This window comes from Eptatretus burgeri, chromosome 2 (genome assembly GCF_056783735.1).
Source record: "Eptatretus burgeri isolate ZD-2024b chromosome 2, Ebu_testis_v1, whole genome shotgun sequence".
Taxonomy (NCBI): Eukaryota; Metazoa; Chordata; class Myxini; order Myxiniformes; family Myxinidae; genus Eptatretus; species Eptatretus burgeri.
This window is the reverse complement of record NC_140962.1, coordinates 94,405,817-94,427,632: the sequence shown is the minus strand read 5'-3', so window position 1 is coordinate 94,427,632 and position 21,816 is coordinate 94,405,817. Positions and strand designations below refer to the sequence as shown.

Below are 21,816 nucleotides of genomic sequence, written 5' to 3'. Positions count from 1 at the left end.
AATTAACACCAAATTTATTCCTGAGGATATTTGAATGACATTATCACTGTAAAACGTCCCATTAGTTTCAATCTTTTTTGAGGAGAAACCCAATAACTCTCTAAATGAATTATCAATTGTGAAATCAACCTTGTAGTTATTTTTAACTTTAATCGTTGATTTTGAAGTATGTTTTTGAATGTCTATAACAATATTTTTTGGTTCATCACCCTGTTCTTTCATAAGACGAGCAATTTCGGAAGATATTTGAGAAATCTCATATGCTCCGGGTGAGACTGTTATCGTTTTGTACCCACTTCCGGGATTATAACTAAACTTGTCATTTTTATCAGTTATATTAAATAAGGTATTATAAGTTTCCATGGATAATAAAGATGCCTCATATTCTTTTGTTGGGTCAAGTTGTAGTGGGTATGGGAATGAAGATGTGTGGTCGCTTGTTGTGAAATTAAAACTCAGGATTGTGCTTCTCATCTTATTTAATATGAGATAAAATGTCTTTATATTGAGATTTATTAATTATTTTCATGTTCATCAACTGGTCTAAAATGGCTGATGCTTCATTAAAACAATTGTTATTTCCAGCCTTCTTACTACCTAACAACAATAACAGTCTATTAACTAATTGCGATGGGTCATTTGGAAGAAAACTAATACCTGAACCAAGGATACTTAAAGCCTGAATAATGTGTTTCTCCTTCTCATTTTTCCTACTTTTACTAGAAACACTAACCCTATAATTTAGAGTGTTCAGCAGATCAACATATACTCTATTATCATTATTTTTCATAACCAATGGTTTACCAAAATACTTTGATTCATCCCTCACAGTTGAACCTTGTCTTCCATCTTTTGTGAGAAGAAACATTAATCTCAGAGTTAGTTTAACAGGGGGTTGAGCAGAACCCAAGAACCTTAAATCATCATTAAATATCAATACCTTTTCTTGAACAAGATGAAATATTGCTGGTTGTTCTGTTGGAATGAGTCCTGCTTTGGTTTTTGAATCCGCTGAATATTCATTGTTTTGAAGAGCATTCACAATATAATCAGGGGGTCGATTACTCTCTTCCAGTTGTTGAAATAAACCTTCATCATCATATTCTAATTTTCCTAAATGCTCTAATTCTTCCTCCGTCATTTGATCAAAATCTTTTAACATTTGAAGTTTTTTAGGAGTATATTCTACTGTGGGAACTGTGGAAATATCTTTCATTTTTTCTTGGGAAGTTTTTAAAAGTGGTTTAAAAAATTTCTCTTGTTTTCTTTCAAATGCTTCTTCGCCCGTTAGTTTCTGTCTGCGTTTCTTCTTTATGTCTTCCTGTTGTTTTACAACTTTTGAAACCAACTCTTGATGTTCCTTAAATCTTCTTGCTCTTTATTTTGCATCCATTTATTTATTGGAAAATATCATTTAATGAATTGTAAAGATCAACAGGGAAATTTTCCTTTTCTTCATCATTCAAGTAGATGTGTTCAAATAAATCTTTCTCTTTAAATATTTCATTAAATTCTTTATTAACATTAATGCGAGTTGTAATTTCTTCTTCACTAATACTTGCATCTCTGCTTTTCATACGTTTGCGTTGAGTTTCTTCATCAACATCAAAACCGAATGATAAAATCTTCACTCTGCTCAGATGTTTAATAATTTGTCTCGTTCCTTCTGGATTAGTTTCTAATATCTCAAGACCACCAGATTTTAGTTTCCTTAACTCACTCTTACAATGTGAATATTTTGTTGTACCAAGAGAAACCTCCTCAAATATTTGACCTTCATTCCTCAATCGCATATGTTCCTCCACTGAAATATAGTGATAATCTTCACCTTTTACTTCTCCAGGTCTTATTGCTCTAGTTGTTGTTGATACAATGCGTATCACGGGGTGTTTTTTAAGTAAATTTACAATATTCTCATTTGTACTGCACAAGAACCTTGATTTATGAAAGTTTTTTCCAGAAGCAGATTTACCCACAACATTTACAATAATAGTTGTCATTTATATATGTAATTGTTTATAAAACAAAAAATATATCCCTTAATATCTCATCTTGTTTCACAACAATATATTTATATTTTTCAGTCGTGTGCTTCATGTAATCCTCAAATTTCTTTTTACTACATAATGTGGAACAATTATCTCTCCAAAAATTATTGATATCTATTGAATTTAACTTGAATAAAATAAAAGTATTAGCATTGTTTCTGATGGAACGACGAGGAAGTTGAAAGTACGATTGTCTAAGATAAATACAATTACAAGAAGAATGTCTCCCTCTTGTGTAGTAGTTGTCCATTACCGTTTGGTTTCTCTCATTAACACAATCATCAAAGATAACGAGGTTCTTTTTTGATTTATCCAAATCTTGGGGAGACGGTATATCATCCGTATTATCACTTAGAATACAAGTTATCGGATTTGATTTCTTTTTACATCTCTGTGTATCACAAAATAGTTGAATTATATCTTCAATGTTATAATCATTTAGGTTTTTTTGACGTTTAAATAAACCGATTATATCTTCTTTTTGAAGACCAGCATTAAAACCTTGTGAGAGTAGTTGATACTCTGGTTGAAAACTCGACTTTGTGAAAATTATTAAATTATCATAATCTAAAAAGTTGGGAGTGAGGAGCATCTTTAAAAGTAAGCAGGTTTTTCCACATCCACTTGAACCAACTATGAGACATCTTAATGAATTTGGGAGATTTTTATGGTTGTTAAATTTTATCTTATTTTCCCAAATGGGTAAAAAATCATTCATTTATATGTTTGGAAAACAGGTTATTTAAATTATTATTGGCTTTTTTAGAAACTCTATATTTTATCCTAAGTTCAGGTTTAATTTCAAGATAATCCATTATTTTATTTATACAATATCTTGTGTTGATGTTTCCCTGAAAATCACATCCATGAATAATATATAACAACAATCCTTTGAACATTTCTCTAATACGTTCAGTTTCTTCCCTTGTAAGGAAAGGTGTGTTATCACCCTCATACTTTACATTCATTTCTCTAATCAATCTTGTAAAGTAATTCATTTTTGGTGTAAATCTAAAAGAATATTTTCCTTTTTATATTTTTTATTATCATTAATTAGAAGATAATCACAGAATATACATTGTTTATAGGCTTTTGACTCTGTGTTTAATCCCCGTCTTTCACACGCAGGGCAATTCTCAAATTTGTCATATGGAGAATCAGGAAAGTCGAGCATATTTATAAAGTAAAACTTTACTTAAACTGAAATTCATCTATACTTTCAGTTGTATATTGACTCATATTTAATAATATTACCATCGATATCGATATACTTTTTTTCATTACCAGATTCAACGACAACATTTTTTTATATTAAAGGTGATTTTAAAATGATCATTAACCACTATTGAACGAAATGTCATTTCACCTGATATATTTACATCCTTTATTTCATCAGGATTTACATCTTTAGGGTTGTTGAAAAAAATACAAATTTCTCCTTGCATATTACAGATGGTCTTATCTTTTCTTTTTAAAGCTTCATCCATAAGGTTTTTGTTTTTTGATACTTTTTCTTGTTTCATTGCTTTTTCTAGTTTTGAATATATTACCAGAAGGAGAGGAGAAACTTTTGTTAGAGATACTTTAATTGATGTTCTACCAGGTATACTAAAAGCCCTTCCACTGAAGGAAATTGAAGAACTCATATTATTTACCATAATTGTTTTCATCCAATAGTTGTTATATTTATCTTTGTTCAATTTTACATCCTTGACATATTTCTCAGTATCTTTAACAAATGAAGAGATTGATTGAAACTTGTCTTTTGTGTCTTGAAACATTGTATTTATTAAGTGAAAAAGTTGGAGGATAAAATGGTTTTAAGCACAGATTCACCTGTAAAATAAACGAAATTTTCATCAAGAAAATTTTAGTTTAAGCAAAGATTTATTATATAAATATGGTGAATACAACATACTGCGATGTTTGTAATCACAAATATAAACATAATAGAAAACACCTCTGAACCAACAACAAACATTTAATCTATTTCATAAAATATCTCCTCTTGAGTTGGAAAGAAAACATTGTGATATCTGTTCAAAGGATGTTTTGAAGAGAAGTTATAATAAACATCTTCAATCACAAAAACACAAGAAAAATGAGTTTAAAGTAAAGGGAGACTATTATATTGAAAACACTGATGGGGCATTTAAAGGGCATATAAAAATAAGGATTTTTCAATTTGGAGAACCTGGTCCATCATCAATAGCTGAATCAATTGAAATAGTGAAACCTGATGTTGAAAAAGTTATTAAAAAGACATTAAAAGAAATGAAAACTTTAAAGTTTTATATGGGAGTGAAAATAAATATGAAAAGACAAGATGAAGAATAAACTCCTTATATGAGAACAGATCTTCATTTTATAACATCATTTCAAGATTTTTTAAATAGTGGGGTTTATGAAGAACTATCAAAACAAGAGGAGGATGTTGATAATACAGTGGTAGGAAGTGGATTCAATATTAAAAAAATCATCTTTTTAGATATACACATTCTAAAATCAAACCCTCTTAAAGCTTCTTCTTATATTGAATTACCAAAAGAAATAAAACTAAAGAAGGCAGTTGTTAATATTAAGAACAATGATAATAAATGTTTTCTCTGGTCTGTTCTTGCTCACTTTCATCCACCAAAATGTAATTCAGAAAAAGTAAAACAATATATGAAATATGAGAATACCTTGGACATTAAAGATTTTAAATTCCCAATGCCACTAACAGATATTCCTAAATTTGAGAAAAAGAATAATCTTTCTATCAGTGTATATGGATTAACAGATACAAACAAAGTTCAAATATTAAAAATTTCAAACAACTATAAAAATGAAGAAACACACATTGATCTTTTATATTTTAGTGTTGGAAATAATTCACATTACACATACATCAATAATTTATCAAGATTAATCTCTTCTCAGGTATTCAGAACAGCAAACAAAATATATCCTTGTAAGCGATGTCTTAATTCATTTCATACAAAAGAACGATTAGAACAACATTCAAAATATTGTAGTAATCATAAATCAGCTGTAATTACAATGCCTAAACCTGGTGAAAAGATTTCTTTTGAAGATTATAATAAATCTATCATGCACCCATTTGTGATATACGCTGATTTTGAGTGTATCCTTAAAAAGATAAATACTGCTTCTCCTAATCCAAAAGAATCATATACAAATAAACATCAAAAACATATTCCTTGTGGTTTCTGTTATTATATCAAATCATCTGTTGGAGAAAAGTATAACAAACTTGAACATTATAGTGGAAAAAAGCTTCACAAGAGTTTGTAAAACGATTAGAAAAGGATTGTATAAGACTCACTAAATTAATGAAAGAAACAAATGAACGGATGAAATTAACCAAAGAAGAAAAATTAGAATTTAGAAAGAACAATATCTGTCATATTTGTGAGGGGGAAATTAAGGAGTCTAAAGTTAGGGATCATTGTCATCTTACTGGTAAATATAGAGGTCCCGCTCATTCCTGTTGTAATCTTAATTATAAATTACCTTCTTTTATTCCAGTCTTTCTTCACAACAGCGCCAACTATGATACACATCTATTTATAAATGAACTTTCAAAAACACCAGGGAATATTTCTGCCATAACAAACACAAGTCAAAAGTATATTTCATTTACAAAAATGATATTCACAAAACCTTTAACTCGTATTAGGTTTCTAGATTCTTACAAGTTTATGGGAACACCACTAACCTACCTCGCATCAAATCTAAGCTCCACGGACTCTTTTCCAAATCTTAATTCATTCTTTCCAAAAGAGGAAATTCTCACTAAAGAGGAAATTCAGATTAAAGAGAGAATTCAAAGTAAAGAGGAAATTCGAATTAATGAGGAAATTAATGAAGAAATTCTAACTGAAGATGAAATTCTAATTACAAAGAAAATTCGAACAATGAATGAAATTCTAACTAAAGAGGAAATTCAGATTAAAGATGAAATTCTGATTAAAGAAGGAATTCTTACGAGAGAGGAAATTCAAACAAGGAATGAAATTCAAAGTAAAGAGAAAATTCTTACAAGTAAGGGAATTTATCCTTATGATTATATGGATTCATTTATGAGATTTAAAGAAACACAACTTCCTTCAAAAGAAAGTTTCTATAATAACCTTTATGAAGAAGAGATAAGTGATAAGGAATATAAACACGCACAAGAAATATGGAAAATATTTAAGATAAAGAACCTTGGAGAATATCATGATTTATATCTAAAAACAGATGTTTTATTGTTAGCTGATGTGTTTGAAGCTATTAGATCACTCTGTCATAATAAAAATTGTTATGGATTAGATCCTGCCCACTATTTCACAGCTCCTGGTTTTGCTTGGAGTGCAATGTTGAAAATGACAAAACAAGATATAGATTTAATCAGTGATGTTGATATGCTTTTGATGATTGAGAAGTCTAAGAGAGGTGGAATATCACAAGTATGTTCAAAAAGATATGCTAAAGCAAATAATAAATATCTTCCAAATTATAATAGTGAAAAAGATAGTAATTATTTGATGTATTTTGATGCTAATAATTTGTATGGATGGGCAATGTCTCAATCTCTGCCTTATGGTAAATTAGAGTGGGTGGAAGAAAAGGATTATGAAAAGGCTTTGATGAATATTGTTATTTCTTCTCAAGAGGAATTGAATGACGAAGAAGAAGGTTATTATTTTGAAGTTGATTTGAGGTACCCGAGTGATCTTCATAATAAGCATAAAGATCTTCCTTTTGCATGTGAGAAAGAAACCCCAAAGAAAGAATGGTTCAGTGATTATCATAAAAGTTTTAATATTAAAGGCAAATCAACAGAAAAGTTATTAACAACATTCTATGATAAAGAGGGATATGTTTTGCATCAGAGAAGCTTAAAACAGTTTTTGAGAGAAGGATTGAGAGTTGCTAAAATTCATAGAGTTTTAAAATTTAAACAAAGTCCTTGGGTGAAAAAGTATATTCAATTCAATACAGATATGAGAGCAAATACAAAAGTAAAATTTGAAGGGGACTTTTATAAATTAATGAATAATGCTGTATTTGGAAAGACTATGGAAAATGTTAGAAACAGGCAAAACATTAGATTCGCAACATCTTGGAAAGAAGCTTCGAGATTGATAAATAAACCAAGTTTTGAGAGAGAAGAGGTTTTTTCAGAGAACTTTTCTGCAATTCATATGAAAAAGGAAAGTATTGTAATGGATAAACCAATTTATATTGGAACAGCAGTTCTTGATTTATCAAAGATATTGATGTATGATTATTTGTATAATGACTTAAAGAAAGAGTATGGTGAAAATGTTTCATTGTTGTATATGGACACTAAGCCTGGTGTTGGCTTAGTGGTTAGGGTGGCGGCTTGGGATCCCAGGGTCCTGAGTTCAAGCCCCGTTGGCTGCTGAATTAACACCAGGGGGTTGACTCAGCCTATCATCCTTCCGAGGTCGGCGAAATGAGTACCAGTGTACTGGTCCCGGTGTATGCCCCGGTTAGAATAGGTGTACCATATCCCTGTGTGTCGTAAGAGGCGACCAGGGTTGGCGTCAGGAAGGGCATCCGGCCATAAAACATTGCCTCAAGAAAAAGCCCAACCCCTGCACAGCAGGGAAAAATGGCTGTAAAAACGGTCATTTTTATATGGACACTGATAGTTTTATCCTAGATATAAAAACTGATGATGTTTACAAAGATATGAAGAAAAATATTGGAGTATATGATACAAGTAATTTCAGCAAGAAGAGTGAGTTATTTTCCAAAAAGAATGAAAAGGTTATTGGTAAGTTTAAGGATGAGTTGGGTGGAAAAGTAATGAGTGAGTTTATTGGATTGAGAGCAAAGGCATATGCTTATAAGTATGGTGATCAGATTGATAAAAGGTTAAAGGGAATAAAGAAATATGTAATAAAGAAATCAATAACGTTTAGAAATTATTACAATTGTTTGATGAATAAGAAAGAAGAATATAGGAAAATGAATACAATAAGAAGTTATAAACATAACATATATAGTGAAGAAGTAAATAAAAAGGCATTAGGAGCCTTTGATGATAAGAGATTTATTTTAGATAATGGAATAGATTGTGTTCCATATGGATATTGTATGATAGAGTGAATAGAATAGATTGTGTTTTAACGATGGGAAGATGGGTTAGGGTTTTTTAAGGACTACCGCCGCGTTTTTTTGCAATATATAAATGGTCAAACCAAGTATTAATCAAACTAAAGAGTGGAGAAAATCTCAGTCTTGGTATATAAATGGAAAACATAATGAATGTGAAAAATACACTGAACAACAAAAATTTTTTACTGGAGATGTGTAAAGTGATTTAGACTAATTTGGGTACGCTGATTTCAAAAATCATAACCGTTTTGCTGTATCACGTCAGGATTTTCAGTAACAGAAATATTCCCATTGCCTAGAAGTCAGGATTTCAATGAAATTTACAAAAATTCATTTATTCATTTATTTCATCATGAATGCTTCAAAATTATAGAAATTACAGAAAAACTCCACTAGAATGTAATTAAAAATGCTTTAGGCATTTGGCTTTGCGTTTGTGCTGCTCTGTGTCAGTTTCACGATGCAGGAACCAGCAGAAATCGCCCATCATGTTCGGGTTGTGCCGCCCTTGGTAATGCGTCTCCATGAGTGAAATCTCTTGGTGGAATCGCTCGCCGTGCTCGTCCGAGACTGCTCCCAAGTTGTCAGGGAAAAGAAGTTCAGGTGCTGGTGTAGGAAATGGATTTTCAGGGACATCCTGGAGCCAAGTTTCCTGAAGGACTCCAGCAGCTGCTGCACTATTTCTTCATAGTTGTCCGCGCGCTCGTTCCCCAAGAAGTTGTCCGTCACAGCTTTGAAGCTCCTCCACGCTGCCAGCTCTTTGGGGTTTAGAGTTGTCGGAAAAGTTTCGTCCTTCATAATCTGTCGGATTTGCGGTCCAACAAACACACCAGCCTTGATCTTGGCCTCCGACAAGGTGTTGCCAAACTTTTCCTTGAGGTATAAAAACCCACGCCCATTCAGATCCATTGCCCGTACAAAACTTTTCATCAAGCCGAGCTTTATGTGGAGTGGTGGAAGGAAAACCTTGGCTGGGTCGACAAGGGCGACATGCTTCACGTTGTGTCGACCAGGTACATGCTCTTTTCGCTCTTCCCAATCTTTCTTCGTCCAGTGATTCTTGTCGTCGCTGCTATCCCAGAGACAAAGGAAGCACATGTATTTCGTGTAGCCTGACTGCAGCCCTAACAACAGCGCCACCACTTTCAAGTCTCCGCAGATGTGCCAGTTGAAGTCATTGTACTTGATGGAATCAAGCAGCTGCCGCATAGTCTCATAGGTCTCTGTCATGCCGAACGCGTGAGCCAGTGGGACTGATGGTTTCTCGTTGCCATTGTGGAGCAAAACAGCCTTCAAGCTGTTCTTCCCAGAGTCGATGAAGAGGCGCCAGTCTGCAGGATCGTGATCACACCCAAGTTCTTTCAACAGACCGTTGATGTCACTGCAGAATGTCATCGTGTCTTCTATCTCAAAGAACTCAGCCATGTCTCTGTGACGTGCTCTGAACAAGGATATCTTGGTGTTAGGTTCAAGTAGATTCCACTGCTGCAGCCTTGATCCAAGCAGCTCTGCCTTCGCCTTTGACAGCGAGAGATCTCTTACAAGATCATTTAAGTCTCCCTGGTTCAGAAGGTGTGATTCTTGAGTGTCGGGTTCAAAAGGTTCATCATCACCATCCTCTTCACCACTGCTTACAGCTATGTTCTGATCAGCTGGAGGTGTTGGAACGGGGTTCTCGTCATCATGAGGCACAGGTTTACGAGCAGAGACGCAGTCAGCGTACTTGATGTGACCTTTATTCTTCTTGTTGAAGCCGGCGATGCTTGTGCAGCAGAAATAACAATCATCATGATGATTCTGCGGCTCACACCATATCATGGGCACCGCAAATGACATTCTCGCGCGCTTGCCCACCAACCACTGAGTCAAGGTTGTGTGACAGCTTGTGCAGCAGACGTGTGGTGCCCAGCTCTCTTCTTGGTCCCCCACCTTACACCCGAAGTAGTGAAAGTAGGCGGCCTTCATTTTCACTGCTGTAGATATACTTTGCTGTTGATCTTTTTTGGTATACCGACCACAGACATAACAGAAGTTGTCAGGATGATTGGTACAGGAACGCCTACTCATCTTTATCTGAAAGAAAGAAATATAACACAAGTTAACAACAATTGCACGAAATAGACATGTTAAAGACATATGTAAATTTCATTGAAATCCTGACTTCTAGGCAATGGGAATATTTCTGTTCCTGAAAATCCTGACGTGATACAGCAAAACGGTTATGATTTTTGAAATCAGCGTACCCAAATTAGTCTTAATCACTTTACACATCTCCAGTAAAAAAAATTTTTTGAAATTTGTTGTTCAGTGATATCAAATAAGTCTTATTGAAAAAATAACTAAAACAAAGGTAAATGAAACAAATAAGCGAATCAATTTAAAAAGTAGTAAGTTAGAGGATGTAAAGAAAAAAATGAATATCCTTGAATGGACTGAAAACTTTGATGGTTATCAATTGAACAATTAAAAAACAATTTACTATAATCTCAAAATGATATGTGGCTCAGGCGGTGGCCAGATGAGATCATTAAGAGAAGTTTATCATTTCGTAATGGCACAAAAGGGGTATCTTAAAAAATATAAAGATTCAAATGTTTTGTTTTTCAATATTTTAGATGGGGATTATTGTGCAAAGAAAATTAAACTATTGAAGGAATTTGAGAATGAACAAATCTTTATAGGTTCAATGAGTGAGCTAAACAATATGCATCGGTTATTTGATAAAGAGTGTCCCGAGGCTTAGACGTTTCAGATATTTCTTTCGAATCACCTTTAACAAATCACATTACCACTTTAGTACTTGAACAAATCTTTATCTTATTGCATGGATTATTTGAAAAAAAAGTGTCCCCAGGTTAAAAGGGGAGACAAATAAATATACCTTGGGATAAAAAGGGGGTTTATTTTTAGGGAAAAAAAATATGAATCGCTGAAAATCCCCCATTCATTTACATGGGGAAAAGTGAGCCAGAACCAGTATATTCACCCTACTCACTTCCTATATCAAACCGTCATGATTTACTTCTCACTTGGCACAGAAAGAGGCCATTTGGCCCATCATGCCTGCACTGCACAACCCTCAGAAACCATCACCAATCCACACATAAGCTACCTACAAGTCGTGTCAACATTCCAGTACCTCTCTGTCTCCAATGCATCTACAGACCTATCTAATTCCAATTTAAACCTATCTACTCTTCATGCTGCTACCACACCTCCAGAGAGACCATGCTATGCATTAACGATTCTGACTGAAAGACCCCTGCCTAAAAACTGTCCTAGTTAAGGATATACACAAGTAACTTTGGCGCAGGGGGAGGATTGCATGCTGACACGATTCAATATCGTTAAAGAAAAATCAAGCATGGGAATTGTACCTTGCTGTATCGCCTGGATTGACAGGCTCGGCTGTGCGGATGCGAGGCCAAGCAGGCCTTGGCGCTGCAGAGCAAGCAGCTGCTGTTGTTGCAGTAGCTGCTGTTGAAAAGCAAGGTGCTGTCCTGCGACCTGCAGTTATCAATGAAGAGAGACAAAAAAAAGGGTCTGAATAATGAAGCACGGTCACAACCAACCAATTAATCAATCAATTAATCAATCAATTTCTTCTATAATACTTTGCATTATAATTAATAAAATCAGTGCTTTACAAGGAAGAAATTTTTTGTTTTTTTAATGAGAAGAGAATTAAAAAGGCACCAATGGGTGTAAATTAAGGGAAAATAACTCTGAAAAGATAAGACTTTAAAAGTGCAGACAATTAAAAGTGGAGGTTTCCGGTGCTCGACCCTAACTTCCTTGCAGAGGTGTAAGGTGTAATTAAGTCCGATTACATAAACAGGAACCAATTTATGGATAGCTTTAAAGGTTAAGAACAGAACTTTAAAATCTATATGTTCACATACTGGAAGCCAGTGAAGCGTATTGAGAATTGGAGTGATGTGATTGAGTTTCTGAGCCTGAACCACGATCCTGTTTGCTGTATTCTGCAAGAGTTGCAAGCACCTAAGAGAAGAAGCAGGCAAGCCTGCCAGCAGAGAATTGCTCGTCCAAACTTGAGAGTGTGAACTGAAAGTCTCAATCGCCCTCCGATTCAAACGTGAGCGAATTTGTGCAGTGTTGTGAAAATGGTAGGTGATAGATTTGCAGATTTTAGTGACATTGGAATTGAAGGAAAAAGTTGGGTCCACTGTGACACTTAAGTTAAAGACCAAAGGAAGATCGGCCTGATGAATGGGGTCAGATATATAATGAGCAATATTGACAGTGAATGCACGATTCTGTAAGATAAGAATTAAACCATTCAAGAGCAGGTACAGTCATACTAAAATAAGAATGAAGACTTTCAAGTAGAACATCATGATCAATTGTGTCAAAAGCAGCCGATAGGTCCAGAAGTATTAAGATTGTAGCTGATGCTCGATCTGTATTGTAGAAGACATTGGTTTTAACCGTCAGGTGGGACGATTCAGTGCTACGTAACTATTTTAAACTAGACTTAATGGGTTCTATAATAAATTGCAGTTTAAGTATTGCTGTAACTAAATGGCATCAGCACATTCAATAATGTTATAAATGAAAGGCAAATTCTAGAAAACTTTCAGAAAGATGATCCTGGTCAAAAGGGATCATCAGCATCTATGTTCAAAAACCCGTAGATCAACATCTTTTCTGGATAAGTTCTGATTATGATATACCGTACTCTGTTACAGAGCATCAGTGCTGTTGAAGCAGTTTCTTGGCAAGGGTTATACTGGCATGGCTTACCATTTCTTCCCCAGCAGTAGTTTGGGCAAGAATTTGGAATTTGGGCAGGGTGCCGGCAATAGCTGGCCTACTCCTCATGAAGGATACCGTGAGAACTTTAACGTCAACTAATTTCAACCAATGGAACACCAAGCGTGATGTCCATCTGAGAGATGGCAACCACAATGATGAACCATCCTGCCTGTCAAACACCGGGATGATAGTTTATACCTGGGCCAAGATTCGAACCCAAGCTAGACAGCTTAGAGGTGAGTGTGCATACCTCTTAGGCCATCCTGCCAACTTATTCTGCATATATATATATATATATATATATATATATATATATATATATATATATATATATATATATATATATATATATCTGATAAAAATCTGAGAAGTTTCCAATAAATGATCTGACTTAATATGGAGCTTTCAAAATGGTATATGAATACTAAATGATGCATTTTGCACATGTGCTGGGTGTGTGTTTATACTGACTCGGTTCAGCTTGCCGGACACTTTTATCCTGCTGTTGCGAGTGAGAAATCTGTAACTAAAATAATCTTTATTTAACATGAGCAAATACCACCTGTCGCTTTGTTGATGGGAATACAATAGGGGGAGAGAAAGGGAGGGTGGACGAGAGAGAGGGGGGGGGAGTGAGGAGGTACAGGGGAAAAGAGAGAGAGGAGGTGGGTGGGGGGCAAAGAGGGGTGGGGGAGCGAAGAGGGAGGGAGAGTGAGGATGGGTGGGGCAAGGGAAGGCAGTGACAGGTGAGAGGAAGGGAAGACAGACATGCAATGGAGCATAAATTACGATTCATACTGTCTCATCAAAAGGCTTCTGCATAAAATAACTGAAGATGGAAGCAAAATAATGTCTGAAATCCATTTTCTACCGGTCATATGATAAATACCGCCTGAGACAACCACCACCCGGAGATGAACAACGCCCGGACACGTCCGGAGACAAACTCCCGTCTGAACATAAACACCGCTCAGATACATTCAGAGACAAACATCATCCGGACACGTTCGGAGACAACCAAACACTGTCCAGAGATAAACAATGCTAGGACACTCCGGAGATAAACACTGTCCAGACATAATCACCACCTGAACATGTCGAGAGAGAGAGAGAGAGGGGGAGAGAGAGAGAGAGAGAGAGAGAGAGAGAGAGAGAGAGAGAGAGAGAGAGAGAGAGAGAGAGAGAGAGAGAGAGAGAGAGAGAGAGAGAGAGAGAGAGAGTTGGGAGGGTGTGCTCTGTATTAGGCAGGGCGGAGCGAGAATGAGACAGAGAGAGAGAGAGAGAGAGAGAGAGAGAGAGAGAGAGAGAGAGAGAGAGAGAGAGAGAGAGAGAGAGAGAGAGAGAGAGAGAGAGAGAGAGAGAGAGAGAGAGAGGTGGGAGGGTGTGCTCTGTATTAGGCAGGGCGGAGCGAGAATGAGAGAGAGAGAGAGAGAGAGAGAGAGAGAGAGAGAGAGAGAGAGAGAGAGAGAGAGAGAGAGAGAGAGAGAGAGAGAGAGGGGGTGGGTGGGTGGGGGGAGGAGAGTTGGCAGAGAGAAAATGTTATGCTTTATGAACACACACACACACACACACACACACACACACACACACACACACACACACACACACACACACACACACACACACACACACACACACACACACACACACACACACACACACTATTAATGCTTGGCCAATATCGGCAATTCCTCAGGAATCGGCAGATTAGAGTCAGTGTGATTACCGACTGCAGTTCATACTGTATACAACCCAAAAACCTTGATTAAATTAATTAGTTCAAATAATGACTTTATCCACAAAAGAGTTGCTGTTTAACATAGAAAAGCCCTGAAGACATCGCAAAGTTTAATCACACATGAAATAAACATTGCAGATAATCCACCACGTTGCCTCCTCATTGGAGTACACATCAGGTGGTACATCGGTTCACAGTCTGCGTAAACGTTATAACAGTTTTTTTTTTTTTAAACATCCGTTTTTCACCAGATTTGCTTTGAGTCCCTGTAGATCACCTAATGAAACCAGCGAAAATTTAGACATATATCTGGCAGACACGATGGATAAGCAGTCCCTCTTGGGGGACAGGGCATGAGGTCAAGCAGTGAATGCATGAAATCATATTGCTTAATGAAGCTAGTTAATTTTGTTTACTCAATTTAATTCTCCAACAGAAGAAAAAGATAAGTATATTGCTTTGGAAATTTCAGATTTTCTTGTGTATCTCTGGAGAACAAGGGACAATAGCCTTGCTTGCTTAAAATAAATAGGTATATCGGCAGAGTTATAAGACTCATTATTTCTTTAAATTATCAGATTTCACTCCAGATTTTGACACTTATTTAGTCCAGATGATATCCGATCCGCAAATCTGAAATAATATTTTGATGATATACTTTAATTAGTCCGTGAGAGTAGATCGTGGAAAATTGCTTCATATAATGGATGAAATCGCTCCAAGCTCCTGATGTGAAAACTATTGCACTTAAAAAAGTGATGTATACAGCTTTTCATAGCTATGATGAACAGGCATTCGATAATGAGTGAGGAAAGTGGAAAAACAAAGCTTTATTGTAAAAAAAAAAAAGTTGCGGCCTGTTCCAAATCAAGGCATGGTTGACCATGCCAAAAAACAAGGTGGCTTCAGACCCCAGCGAGGTTACCTCGGATACACCTTAAGACCTCATAGATAGAGGTGACCATGGATGCACCTGATAAAGGATATAATTAAATAAGGCCATTAATTATCGTCAAAAGTGGTGTTTTAATTCTTGCACTTTCTTGGAGTTTTCTTAGTTTGCATGCAAAGTTTCATGGTTTTGGAGTGAGGGAGGAGACACACTGACACACACACTGACACACACAATGACACACACATGATTCAACTTTCCAAAAGATGCAAAAATAACATATTTTATGGCCCTGGAACCAAACAATTTTTGTTTTTAACAGCCGGGTAATTCCAGCGTAACGGACGTAACATTGAGACAAAAATTGCATCACTAATGTTGAAATTTTGAAAAGGTTGGTGATATTACAGAGAGTTTCTTTATTACATATCGTAATTAGTCTCTATGGCTCTCTGATATTGGTACAAACCCCACTGTGTAGTCTACTACTAAAGCAAAAAATCAACATTTAAGAGGCGTCTAACATCGAAATGGACACAACTAAAACTGGCCATAGCACAATTCTTAAATCCTGCGAAATAACGAACTTGTAGTGTACCTTTCATTCACGGTAAGCAAATTAAGCATTAGTAGCTTACTTTCTATATTCCAACGATACGATCTGTCTGTTGTTTGTTAAAATATTTTGAAAAGTTCACTGTAACGGACGTAACATTTTCGACAAAATGATAACAGACAGAATGACTTACTGTTGGAAGACGTTGAGGCAGTTCTTTTAAGATGGCCGCCAAATCACATGACATCATCCACGGAGTAAATGTCGCATAAATTATGAAAATTCAGACCTAACTAAACACCGTCCAACAGAAATCCTTTTGAAAAATACATTTTCAAATTTTATGCTTCATGTCCATTATTACGTGGAATTACCCAGCCCAAACAAATCCCTTGTAACATGACTATTTCCGCTAACCAAGGAAAATGTTTCTGAAGAATATATAACAATAATTTAATGAATATCAGAGCAAAGTTTGTGGTGTTTGACATGTTTGGAAGCACTAAAACTACAAAATTTCACTACACTACAAAATATTGAGCACCTTACAGTTAGTGAAAGCAGGTGCCTGCAATGCCGCCCCAGCACGGCAGGGTCAAAGGGAATATTAAAAAGTATTATACTCCATAATGTCACACTATCAGATGAAAGCAAGAAAAACAGGTTATTCACCTGGGCACCACGTATTCCCTTATCTGTTTGCCTCACATTATTATACTCAATGTTTACATTATACAACAGTTGTACTATCATGCCAGTTTGTTCCGATATTTTTGAGGCCCTTGTAGAATGCTTTACAATTTAGTCTCCCTTTGGAGTCAGACTCGATGATGCCACGATAATTTGTTGCCATCACATGAAGGCAATAAAAGTTTGGGATGTGTATAAGATAATGATTGGCCAAGTGTCCTCTTCCTGTGTTGAAGTCCATTGAATAAACCTCATATCATGCCTTGTTGGGGGCTAAAAAAAAAGCTTGTAGAAGAGCACCTACTTGCCCACCACACACAATATACAAAAATCCAGGAAACCATAACTTGATAAGTTTATTTAGGAACATGACATCTTATAACCCATTTACAAACAGCTCGTGATGAATTTGAGATAGCGGTTGTGGTTAGAGATTGTAATTCCGAAAGATGATGACACATGGTTTTCCTTCAGGACTCAGACAAGCTGACAAGTTTGATCAACTTGTGATGTACAATATAAGATAACAGAACATGATGAAGGATAAACAGACACTTTGGTTTCTACCACCTTACATGTGGTATTGCCTCACATGAACTCGCAGCCATTTGTTCCTTTCAAGTCCCACCACTTCACACTTGCTTTGCCATCAACAAGTAACTCCTTGCCCTCCCAAAGTCTAGAGTCTAGACTAACTGCTCATCTCCATTCTTTTTGTTCCCACCTTCTCCCAACTGTGGAATCACCTCCCTGTCTGTCCAATCATGTTCTTCCTTCCATTCCTTTCAAATGGTGAATCATCACCATCTCACAATTTATCCTTATTAGTACAGTGGATAAGCACAATAATTGTGTGTTTTATGAGAGAAGCATGAATTTTCTGACATAGTTAGTGAATACCAGAAGGTTTATTTTCAGATGTGGAGGGAAGTCAAATTTGACCTCTGAGGACCATGAGAGGTCAAATCCAAGATGGCCACCAGTCCACCAGGTCTAATGTTCAAACGCGTTTAATTTTGGAACTAAACAGTGTAAAAAACATTTAAGGTGTCATTTCCAACTAAGTTTGGAATGGCCATTCGTTTGGTGATACTTTTGAGATCGCCAGGAGCCAAGGAAATGCATTTCGATCAAGGTCAAGGTCAAATTACGTTAAAAACTTGTGGACATTCTTTTTGTAAAGACAATGGATTGGACCTATGCAATATAGCGAAACTTCGCTTCCATTTTGACACGATAGGGATAATAATACAAAAAAATTAAAGTGGTCCAAAGCGGCTGCCACCCAGTTGTTTCCTTTGTCCCAGTCAGATGGCTCTGGCATCTCTGGATCCAGGACCAATGCCTGGTTCCAACAGCTGGCCTGGTAGCAAGTGTACTTGATGTGCTGTTTCAGTGCTGCCTGGGTTGGAGGAATGTTCTCTGGAGTTCTAGACTTCTATGTGAAGAGCTGTTTCCTGGCATGATTCACTTCCGTGCTCTCACTGGTTCGGTCGTAGATCAGCACCACAAATCGCTCCAGCAGTAACATTGATCCTTCACTGACCTCACTTGGCATGCATAGGAGTTCATTGAAAGCATCATTCACCTCTGGGAAAGACTTCCAAGTTTCCCAGGCAGTCTTCTTTCCTCTGCCAGCGAATGCAGATACAGTGTCACACCCGGTGAAAGCGTGAAGGACTGGGAGAGTCAGACACTGTGTTGGATTCATTGTGGCAACCATTTCGTGAACAGCTATGTAACGAAAGCTTGACCCGACACCAAAGGCAACCCACAGCCCATTAGAAGCTATCTTGCTGAATGAAACTACAGCCAGTACTACCACATAATTATCAACGGTACGTATGGTCACCTTCTTACACCCCTTTTGCACAGCATCTTCCACATGTCGAAGTAGATGAGTGTCGGCCTCCTCCTGCGAACATGGGGCAAGGCAGGCCAAGTATGACTCAGCCGGAGAGCCAAGGACTCCACTTCCATCTGTTGCATACAGTTCCTTGCCCTCTGCTAGAGGAAGATGAACAACTACGTGTGACAGGAAAGCAAATAATTCGGTTTTGTTATCATCACATCGAAGGAAGTCCTTCCAGTTCTTTGGCATCACAGTAGAAAGAGCCACTCTTTTAATGGTGCTCTTTCCCCTCTTCTGTCTGGTTGAGGCTTTGAGGCTGGCAGGTAGGTATACATCCCAGACAAGGTCGATGCGGCTGCTTTTCTCAAGTTGAGCAGAGATGTATGGTGCAAACACTCTTTACTCTTTACTCTCCATACTCTTTAAATGTTATTGATGTTCCCGGATTTAGCATTTGAACCACAGCTGCACCATCAAGAATTATTGTGTCAGCCATAGGCACACTATTCTTTTCGAGCAGATCTGATTCCAGGCAGCGAAGTAGATCTGATTTATCCCCAATCCGAATTTTCCCTCCAGTTGACAGAGCTGGCGGGGCTGCCTGGTTTTCATCGGAGAAGAAATTGTCCGTGTCTCCGTCTCGTGTTTGACAGATGTACAGCCTCGAAAAGAGACCACAGTCACTCTTCAGTGCTGCGAGCTGTGCCTTCTGTTTTGACTTAATCTTGACCGGTGGCCTACTGAACAGTGGCAACTTGTTCTTTGGAAGTGTTTGTGTGATAGGTGTACACTGTTCCAGCCTTTCTCTCACAAACTTGGTGTACTGCTCCTCACCAAGAGTCTCGATCCTTCTCACAGTTTCAGCCACTTGGGTGTCCACGGTGTCCCTTGTGTCAATGACTAGTAGGTCTTGACTATGTTCTAGAAATGGATTCCCCATCTCTTCCAGCACTGTCACAAGTGCCTTAACCTCCTTCAGGAATGCAGCTTGCACTCCAGTTTGCTGATCATGGTGATGGTGTCCAGTGTCGCCAGCACCATGCTGTTGCTTTGTGGCCTGTTTCTCAAACTCTGTAGTGATCCTTGCAATTTCTGGCCCTGCTACCATCCAGCGTCTGAGTGCTCCGGGATTGCCAGTCAGTCCAACAGCCCTACTAGAACCTTTGACCATTGCATTGTTCTGCTCATGGCACTGGTCAAGTGCCATGGCAGAGAACTTGTTGCTGGTTTTGTGCACCACAAAATTTCCAGACTTGAATTCTGATAGGACATCTGGGTGTTTTTCAGAGAGAGTCGTCATGTCACGGATGTGTACGGGAAGCCATCTGGAGTAGTGCGTGTGATCTCGGACGAACATCCATGGCATGATCTGAGTCAGGGATTCCACATACAGCTGGAAGTTACCTTCACGAAGAGACCTGATGTACCGCAGCAAGAGAAGCTCCAATGACAAGGTCTTTAGCCAGTAGTCAAAGTGGATACTGGCCTTTGTTCGCTGTATGTACCACTCCTCAAAAGGTGGACTATCAGGGTGCACGGCATCAGTATCATCGGATGTGCAGTCTTCACGGTAAGCTTGTTTGAGGAGTGTATAAAGGCTTGCAGCTGAGACCTGGTGTGCATGGCGGGTCTTGGTGACATGGCTGGCTTGTATGAAGGAATTTGCTGTTCCAGAACTTGCAATGTCAGCCTGTACCAGGTCATTCGTCCAGCCTGTACCAGGGCGTTGAGGGGCTAAATAACTAAATTTGCCACAATGACACCACTCGGTATTCATTTGCAAATTTCAGCTGATTGCTTATTTTTTGATAATTTTGACCTTGACCTAAATTCATTTCCTTGAATTCTAACATTCTCAACGGTATCACCAAATGAATGGGCATCCCCAATTTAGTTGGAAATGACACCGTAAATGTTTTTTTGCGCAGTCTGGTTCCAAAATTAAGGACGTTTGAACATTACACCCGGATGACTTGCGGCCATCTTGTATTTGACCTGTCACTGTCCTCAGAGGTCAAATCTGACTTCCCTCCACATCTGAAAATAAACATTATGGTATGACCTAACTATGCTAGAAATTTCATGCTTTTCTGATAAAATGCACAATTTGTTAAAATATGAGAGCTTATCTGCTGTACTATATTCGCCTTATTCCTGATTGCTTCTCTCAATCACTTTCTTCTCCAGTTTACCTACATTTTTCCACATTTACCCCTTTGTCAGCTTTTCGTGTTTGCTCACATGTTGTTTATTGACTTATCCCCTCTGTTACTTTGCAATATTCATGTGTTTCAACTTATAATATTTTCTATGAGTTCAATCCTTGCCAATTTCTCCCCTCTTTGTCTACCAGTCCCCCTCTGCTCCATTATTGATGAGTTAGCTTCTTACCCCTCTGTCATCAGCCATTAAATGAGCCTCAATCTCTGCAAAATAGAAAAGATGAAGAGCAAAGGGTGATCTAAAAGCTGGTGGTTGTTATGAAGTTGTTAACCAGACATGGTGACATAATGGTTCGAGTGTCCACTATGAGTTTGAGAGGTTCGTGGTTCAAACTCTGGCAAAATCACACCAAAGACTATAAAAACAGTACATGCTGCTGCCTTGCTGGATGGTCAGGATTTTAAAAGGAAAGAGCACACACAAACAACGATAGTTGGCGATCATAAAATAGGCTTTGACGGGCCAAATGACCAAATCCTGCATGGAAGTTCCTGAGATGAGAACATATATAAAAATATATACATAAATATAAATATATATATATATACACAGATATTTATATACATGTCCATATAATATATATATGCAATAAATATACATATCTTTATATATACAAAGTTGAAAGTGTGTCTGTTTGTGCGTCTGTGTGTGCGTTTCTCTGTGACCTATGCACGCGAAAAGTACTGCACTGATCCTCACCAAACTTCACATGCTGACAGAACATGTACCCGGGAGTGTCCCGATGTAAAAGAATTGTACTTCCGACTTCCGGTTTCCGAATTATGACGTCATAACCTCATAGCGTAACGTTAATTTTTCAAGTTCAGCCGATTGACATGGGGCCAACGCCATTTGCAATAGAATGATAAAATAATGCTACAGTGAATTGAAGACAATGACTTCCGA

At 37.3% G+C, this 21,816-nt stretch overlaps 1 protein-coding gene across 2 annotated transcripts in view; it reads right to left on the bottom strand.

Annotated features, from left to right (window-relative positions):
• LOC147032591 (forkhead box protein P1-like) overlaps nucleotides 1-11,709 on the bottom strand; it is a 175,896-nt gene extending 164,187 nt beyond the window's left edge. For both annotated transcript variants that reach the window (XM_085870331.1, XM_085870330.1), the window contains exon 1: nucleotides 11,561-11,709. The gene's annotated coding sequence lies outside the window, so the exon portion shown is untranslated. The remainder of the gene's footprint in view (nucleotides 1-11,560) is intronic.
• Between the last annotated feature and the right edge of the window lie 10,107 nt (nucleotides 11,710-21,816).